The 9,348-nt window shown below is 34.3% G+C and overlaps 1 pseudogene; it reads right to left on the bottom strand.

Annotated features, from left to right (window-relative positions):
• Window positions 1-5,159: 5,159 nt before the first annotated feature.
• On the bottom strand, window positions 5,160-8,500 carry LOC141552213 (WD repeat-containing protein 82 pseudogene; annotated as a pseudogene).
• Window positions 8,501-9,348: the final 848 nt, after the last annotated feature.

Raw genomic sequence — 9,348 nt, 5'->3', positions numbered from 1 at the left:
CCAAGAAAACCCCAAATGGGGGCACAAAGAATCAGACATTACTGAAACAATTGGATAACAATAGCATGAAGCAGTACCTTTTCAATGTAAAAAGGAAGAAAAGAGATTTTTTCCCCTCAGGAGTAGAAAGGTTCTTTCCAATTCTATATTCCATCACCTTATTTTATTAACAACCATGACAACACTTTCCCAAGCTGATGCAAGGTCTTATGAGTACCAAGCAACAAACGCCATGTTGGTGAGTTGTAACTCTGAGAGAATAATCCTATATATGGCAAATGAGTCCCAGTCATTGTAGTGCCATTGACTCTACATCTTCTTTCATGTCATTCATTAACATTGATAGAGTTAGCTGAATTTCACAGAGCATTCCTCTCCACTTAATAATCCATGAGGTAGGAATTAGTGTTATTATGTCAATTTTATATGCAAAGTTTTTAACACAAGTCCACTGACTCTGCCCTATTCACTATATCACACTGCCAGGTTTTTAAAATCTTGCTAAAAACAATGTGAGAATGTTTAGAAAATAGAAATGTGAAGTTTTAAAAGAGATAGGCTTAAAGGAGGGCTCTAGAATACAATCACATCTAATGCTGAAAAGTTATATGATAGGTTTTCTGTCTTTAAAAGAAAGTGCCTATCTACTCCCAAAATAATTGAGACAGCATTTTTTGTAATAGCAAAGAACTGGAGATGTGGGCTGCCAATCAATTGGAACATGGCTAAATCAATTCTAATATCTGAATACAATAGAATGTTATTGTTTCATATGATAGATGTGAAGAATTTTGAGTAGCTTGGAAAGTTTTATATGGATTTATATAGTAAGCAGAACAGAAAAACAATATTCACAGATATTAAAGCAACTCACAAAAATTGTATCAACAACAACAACAGTAACAAACTGACTGTAGTAATTGAAGTGAACAACTTTGTCTCCAGAGAAGAGATAAGATAGAGCTCTCTCCCTTCTTGTCAGAGATGGGAGATTATGGATATAGAATATTATAATTACTGGCAGACTTGTTTGATACATTAGTTAAATTTGTGGCATTTCCCTCCCCACTATTTTTTATTTTCTGTTACAAGAGATAGCCTATTGATTAAGTTCAAACTAAGCAATCACTCAACCAATAATATTTAAACTATAAGTAAATTAATAACAATTCATTATACTACTATTCTGTGCCAGGCACTATACTAAGCAGTTAGCATTCAAAGAATTCAAAAGAGTAGAATCAAAATATATAAATATGATATCAAAACAAAAGATTTTTTTAAAGTGAGGGCCAAATACTGAATCTTTTTACATAAAATAGTTATTGTTGACTAAAATAAATATAAATGCAAAGAAATTATGGGAATAGATCCATAGGTAAATTTGGATGATTTATGCCAGTCATTTATGTCAGTCCATGTTTTTCTTTCTTTTTTCATATTATTGGCAATATTTATAGAAAAGTGGTAATATCATGCCAAAATATATCAATAAAAATATCAAAAGAAAAAATGAAATGGTTTACATCATATTGAAATACAAAACAGAAATAAAAAAGAGGAGAATGATAAAAATAGATTCATCTTTGTGTATTTTAGTGATTAGAAAAAGATAGTATATATCAATCACCAAACTAATATTCAATAGATGCAAAAAAAGCATTTGACAAAATCTAATACCCATTTCTATTAAAAAATCAGAGAGCATAGGAATTAAGGGAATTCCCCTTAAAATGATCAGTAGCATCTATCTAAAACCATCAGCAAACATGTTATATAATAAGGATAAACCAGAAGCATTTCCTATAAGATCAGGGATGAAACAAGGTTGCTCACTATCACTATTCAATATTGTATTAGAAATGTTAGCTTTAGCAATAAGAAAAGAAAAACAAATTAAAAGAATTAGAATAGGTAATGAGGAAACCAAATTATCACTCTTCGCAGATGATATGATGGTATACTTAGAAAATTCTAGAGATTCAACTAAAAAACTACTAGAAATTAACAACTTTAGCAAAATTGCAGGATATAAAATAAACCATTTCTAGTCATAAAAATACTTTAAATCATCATTGATTAGAGAAAAGCAAAATAAGACAGCTCTGAGGTACAACTACACACTTCTCAGATTAGCTAAAATGAAAGGAAAAGATGATAAATATTGGAGGGAATGTGAGAAAACTGGGATACTAATGTATTGTTGTTGTGAACAGATCCAATCATTCTGGAGAGCAATTTGGAACTATGACCCAAAGGGCTATCAAACTGTGCATAACTTTTGGTTCAGAAGTGTCTCCATCAGTATCCCAAAGAGATTATAAAAAAAGAGAAAAGGACTCATAAGTACAGTCTTTTTTGTAGTGGCAAGAAACTGAAAACTGCCCATCAGCTGGAAAATGGCTGAATAACTTATGATATTCCATATGTTATGGAATATTATCGTTCTATAAGAAATGATCAGAAGGTTGATTTCAGAAGGGCCTGGAGAGACTTACATGAACTGATGCTGAATGAAATGAGTAGAACTAAGAGAGCATTGTACACAGAAACAAGAATATTATAAGATAATCAACTGTGAAGGACGTGAGCTCTTTTCAACAATGAGGTGATTTCACAAGCCATTCTCCAATTGATAAATGGTCAAAGGATATGAACAGACAATTTTCAGATGATGAAATTGAGACTATTTCCACTCATATGAAAGAGTGTTCCAAATCATTATTGATCAGAGAAATGCAAATTAAAACAACTCTGAGATACCACTACACACCTGTCAGATTGGCTAAGATGACAGGAAAAATAATGAAGAATGTTGGAGGGGATGTGGGAAAATTGGGACACTGATGCATTGCTGGTGGAGCTGTGAAAGAATCCAACCATTCTGGAGAGCAATCTGGAATTATGCCCCAAAAGTTATCAAACTGTGCATACCCTTTGATCCAGCAGTGTTTCTACTGGGCTTATATTCCAAAGAAATACTAAAGAAGGGAAAGGGACCTGTATGTGCCAAAATGTTTGTGGCAGCCCTTTTTGTAGTGGCTAGAAACTGGAAAATGAATGGCTGTCCATCAACTGGAGAATGGTTGGGTAAATTTTAGTGTATTTTAGTATATATGAATGTTATGGAATGTAAGAAATGATCAACAGGATGAATACAGAGAGGCTTGGAGAGACTTACATCAACTGATGCTGAGTGAAATGACCAGAACTAGGAGATCATTATACACTTCAACAACAATACTATATGAGGATGTATTCTGATGGAAGTGGATATCTTCAACATATAGAAGAGCTAACCCAATTCCAATTGATCAGTGATGGACAGAATCAGCTACACCCAGAGAAGGAACCCTGGGAAATGAGTTTACACTCATTAGCATTTTTTGTTTTTCTCCCCAGGTTATTTTTACCTTCCGAATCCAATTCTTCCTTTGCAACAACAACAACAACAACAAAATTCATTTCTGCACATATATATTGTACCTAGGATATACTATAACATATTTAATATGTATGGGAATGCCTGCCATCTAGGGGAGGGGGTGGAGGGAAGGAGGGGAAAAATTCGGAACAGAAGGGAGTACAAGGGATAATGTTGTAAAAAATTACCTATGCATATGTACTGTCAAAAAATGTTATAATTATAACATTAATAAAATTTAAAAATTAAAAAAATCGTTTCTGAGATCAAATATTAAAAAAAAAAAATAATGAGGTGATTCAGGCCAATTCCAATAGACTTATGTTGGAGAGAACCATCTGCATCCAGAAAGAGGATTGTAGGGATTGAATGTGGATCACAACATAGTATTTTCATCTTTTTTGTTGTTGTATGTTTACTTTATTTTCTTTCTCCTTTTTCCCTTTTTTGATCTGATTTTTCTTGTGCAGCATGATAAGTGTGGAAATATATATAGAAGAATTACACACATTTAACACATATTGGATTATTTTCTGCCTAGGGAAGGGGCTGGAGGAAAGGAAGGGAGAAAAACACAAGGTTTTGCCAGAGTAAATGTTGAAAACTATCTTGGCATGTATTTTGAAAATAGAACTCTATTATTAAAAAAGAAATAGGTAGTATTATATATACCCTATGTATAAAATTTTGGGTGATAGAGTGGGAAGAAGGAAGAGTGGTCTCATTTTCCAATAGTGGAATGAGTTAGCAACTTCTATATTTAAAACAAATATATTTGTATCCTATCCCATAAAATATATACACAAAGATTAAAAGACAGAACACAACATCACAGTGACAACAAGATTATGTGAAGATGAAAAAAATGATGGATTTGGCTCTTCTCAACAATGTGGTGATTCAAGGCAATTCCAATAGATTTGGAATCTAAAATGTTATCCACATCCAGAAAGAGAACCATGAAGACTGAATGTGGATCAAGCCATAGTATTTTCACCTTTTTTGTTTGTCTTATTTCTCATGGTTTTTTCCCCTTTTAATCTGATTTTCCTTGCACAATATGACAAATATAGAACAATGTTTAAAAGGATTATATATATTTATCCTATATCTGATTGTTGTTGTCTTAGAGAAAGGGAAGGGAAGGAAAGGAGAGAGAAAAATGTGTAACACAAAGTCTTACAAAAGTGAATATTGGAAACTATTCCAATATCTTTAGATCTATATATATATATATTTAGATATGTTTAGAAAATGTTTTCTAAATATGTTTAGAAAAATAAAATGCTATTGAGAAAAAAATTGGCACAGAAGAAACATGATGGCTATAGAAAAAAGCCACAGTAGTGGGGACATTCAGTAATCATATGCACTGGCACCTTAAACAGAACCATACATTTTTATGCATTCATGAGGTGAGAACAAGAATATATAAAGCTTTTTTAAGTTATCAAGCAGGAAAGAGAGACCAATATACTGATGAATCTAAAATAGCTTTGCCCTAAAGAAGAAGCTTGAGGAACTCATGGTCAGAGTGTTTAGGTCACATTTTATCTCTACAGCACCAGTAGTACTTTTGAAGGAATGCAGCAAAGGAATTTTTAAAAAGTTTACATATATGTTCATTTTAAAAGGGCTATATGGAAGGATCTTTAGACCAGAACAAAAATCTCAATTCCTTTACTTGTTCATTGTTGCTTTTTAACTTGCAAGCACCACTAATGTCTAAGAGTCATTATGAGTCATTTATAGTGGGCAGCCAGAACACCATGTTGGAACAAGTATTGGCAAAGGTCATGAACATTGGGTTGAATTGCAAACAGGCTATGGGGCCATTATGTTCCCTTTTTAACCTAACCACATTTATTCCATTTTCTTCATTTCAGACATGACCCTTGCTATTGTCAGAGCTAGTCATGATAAACTGAGAACCTAGAGAGCCTCCAAAATGACAGATTTGCTGTCGTCATATCTTCTGAAGGAATATATCACTACTCCTTTAAATGAATCAGTAAGATAGATAAAACTGCCATTCATAGCTTTGAGGATATGTTTGCCATGACTTCTGAACTTTAGACCTATTTATTCACAGGTCTTGTCCTCCTGCATCTTGAAGTTTGAAAGTGACCCCTTATGAAAAATTCTAAGGTCATAAAGTTTCACAATCTCAGAATTTATCCCAACAACAAAAATGATTCTTTCTGGGTAAAAAAGCACATATCATCCCTGATAATATAGTAGGTCCTGAAAGTTGAAGACTTGAGGATTCCAGAGTCAAATGGATTTATCTAAACATGTAGATACATTTTTCATCAACTAGTGACATAGATAAGGCCCCTATTCTCTTATGTCCTGAAAAGTATTAGAAATATTTATTGTATTGCAAGGACAGGTAACAGATGGTGTCATCTCTTTTGTTGGAGATGCATATGGCAATATTTACAGCATGAGTATACATCTCTGACAAGATCTACTCCATACTTCTTCCTATATAGAGTTCTCTTGGTTTGGATCTTTCAACAGGTATATAAGACAATGGAGTCATCTTCACTGTAGAGATGATTCTTAGCTATTGGGACTAAAAGGGACTCATCTGTCAGCTTCCTGGTCAAAAATCTGGAAAGGGAAAAGCCATGAATCTTGAGGAAGGGGAGAAGTAAGAGTTAGAGATGGAGTAGATAATAGAGAGTGAGGTAGGGACATAATTTCTAAATTTTCCTTTTAATTTTAAGGCAGTTTGGTATAGTGGATAAAGCATCGGATTTGGATCCAGAAAGACATGTCTAACTCACCTTAGACATTTACTTGATGCATAATCCTGTGAACATCACCTAATTTCTTTAAGTCTCAGTTTCTTCATCTATAAAATGGAGTTTATAGCAGCCCTTACCTCACAGAGTTGTTGTACAGATCAAAAGAGATATGTATTTAAAAATGAGATAAAACATTGTCAAAGTTAGTATTATTAATAGTTGACATTTGTATTGCACCTACTAGTTTATAGAATGTATTTTTCTCGTTACCATCCTGTGAGCACACAAATGTCCTCATGCAGCTGCTATTGTCATTCATTGTTCTGTCCTTTTTAATCATGTCCCAATTCTCCATGACCTCATTTGGGGATTGGTTGGCAAAGATATTGGAGTAGTCTTCCATTTCCTTCTTCAGATCATTTTATAGGGGAAGAAACTGAGGCAAACAGTATTTAGCAACTTGCCCAGGGTCACACAGCTAGTGAGTGTCTAAACTCAGATCTTCCTGACTCCAGATATCCCTGGGAAGTATGCTGCCAAGGTAAGTGAATTTATCCATGACATTTAAAATTTGTCCATTGTATTCAATGATTGAACAGATGGATAGTGTGGTCTTGGCTAGTGAATTACTTGTATTTACTTGCCAAGTTAGCAAAATCAATATATACTTTGTTTCATCTCACTTCAGAGGCTGCACAGAGTGCACAAGGATCTGCAAACAAAAACTCATGCACCAACTTTCTTTAATCTTGGCTTGTAGCCTTTTCAAGTAAAATAATTTACCGTCATTGTAGTAGCTGACTGTGATGCCACATTCATCCTGAGTGAAGGCATCTGACAACATTGCTTAAAATATCATGATAAAAAGAACACAGCCCTGTTTCACTTCACTGGCAACTGGAAAAGCTTGAGCACATCATCCATTATCCGGAACATGAACAAGCATGCCATCATGAAATAGAAATAGGATGCTGGCAAACTTCTCTGGGCATCCAAATTTTCCATAAGTCCTTATAACTTATAGTATGAAAGGTGTTGGCTAGATCAATGAACATTGTGTACAAACCTCTGTTCTGCTTCTGGCATTTTTCTTGGAGTTGAGGGAAGAAACACCCTATCAATTGTTCTATGGGCTTTATGAAGCCATATTTGCTCTCAGAGGGATGGACCATCTTCCACGTGAAGGATCAATCTAAGGAGGACTCTAGCAAGAATCTTGCCAGCTCTGACCAAGAGAGCGAGCCCCATGATTGTCATTGGACAACCTATTTCCTTTACTGATATAGAGATGGACAATAGAGATACCCTTGAGCTCCTCTTGCCATATAACTAAAAATTTCAGTCAGCTTTCATATGAGCAATAGACTCCACCATCAACAACAACTTGTAAACATCATTTGGAATAGAATTAACACCAGGCATTTTGCCACACAAGAGGAGCCAAATGGTATTCAAAATCTCTTTTTTAGTTGGAAATTTGGCTAGAGAGAAATTAACTTCAACCTGAAATAAATTGATTGATAACAGACTGTGGAGAAGACCATCTCTCCAGATTCATGTCCTTATCACTAATTAATGTGGCTCTGTCAACACTGAGTAATTGATATACATTATATGTCTTTGGCCCATAAATAGCCTTCTGGACATCATAAAAGTGCTTTAGATTGTTACTACCAGCATAAAACTGAATTTCATTAGTCTTCTTACTGAGCCAAGAATTTCCTGTCTAAGCTCCTCTTTCACTTTACTTTTGATGGAGTTAAACCCTGTCTTTTTAGAGATGGATGAACTATTCTTCTGTTATATCCTGTGAAGTTTTCATTTTTCATTTAGCAGCTTCTGTATTTTCCCATCATTTTCATCAAACCAGTCTTGATATTTGCAAGCTTTCTTATTCAGATGAGTAAATGCATTGCTATCCACCATATCTATTAAAGCTATCTACTCCTTTTCTGTCCACTGTTGAACTGTGTGTTAGCAATTAAACTCTTCATGATCAGAAAAGTACCTAATCTGTTGACATTAAGCCTTAGGCTGCTGCTTTATTTGAATGAAAATACTTGGCTTAAAGAGGATAAATCTATGATCATTTCAATAATCTATATCCCATATGACCCTCATCACTTTCACATTCTATATGTCTCTTCTCCTTACAATGATATAGTCTATAAAATGCCAGTGTTTGCTACAAGGGTACATCCACAAAGTCTACTCTAGCATTAAAGTCACCCGTAATAATTATAGGCTTGTCCTCTTTCAGCACATTGATGATGAGGATCTTTAATTCTTCATACAATTTTTCATTGATCTCATCAGGATTCATCATGACGGGAACATAGCCACTTTAATGCAGGTAGCAATCTCATTGTCATGAGCTTGTCCTCTATAACAACAGCTACAAAAATATCAAGAGACCTTATAAGGCATCCAGTCCAATCTACCAAACTTTATAAAATGGGAAAACTGAGACCCATAGAGAAATGTTTTGTCCAAAGTCACCCAAGTAGCAAATGGCAAAGCTTCAATTTAGACACAACCTCTAGCACTCTTTCCACTGAGCTGGTACTATTCTAAAAACTATTTTAAATACTATACAATTCTGGTCTCTTAAACTTCTCAAATTTTAAATGCTAAGTGCAACAGATGGTTAAGAGGAGAGGTGTAGGCTTTCAAGAACAGGCAGACAAGGCAGAAGGAGATCAATCATTTTCTGCACCATTCAATTAAACAATTGTTGACAATTATTGAAGCTATGGGAGGTCAGCAAAGCATAATATGAGCTAGGGGGAAAAACACTAAAGGACACATACTTGCCTTAAAGACTCCAATGTCTCTCTGTATGCCCTATGAAGTTCTCTCTTAGGTTAGCCCTTCCTATCATTTTAGTTTTGTTATACAATCAATTCTCAGATTCATGTTTATTCATGTGATTTTATTAGTAATTTCATTTTCACTTGCACTTTGGCAACTACATATTCAAAGATATGCACAGTAGATAAAAAATGCACTTTACTGATCTTGTTCCCCCAATGTTGTAAAGAGCTCCCAGTGAATTCATTGCATAATTTTATTGCCTTTAAAACTCCAGTTTTCTGATGCAATTATGCCCCCAAAGCATAGTGTAAGCATGCCAAGTCAATGATGTGACTTAATGAGAAAATAAAACTTAGA

The sequence above is a fragment of the Sminthopsis crassicaudata genome, chromosome 1 (genome assembly GCF_048593235.1).
Source record: "Sminthopsis crassicaudata isolate SCR6 chromosome 1, ASM4859323v1, whole genome shotgun sequence".
In the NCBI taxonomy this organism is placed as follows: domain Eukaryota; kingdom Metazoa; phylum Chordata; class Mammalia; order Dasyuromorphia; family Dasyuridae; genus Sminthopsis; species Sminthopsis crassicaudata.
Note: the sequence above shows the minus strand (reverse complement) of the source record. Positions and strands in the feature narration are given on the sequence as shown.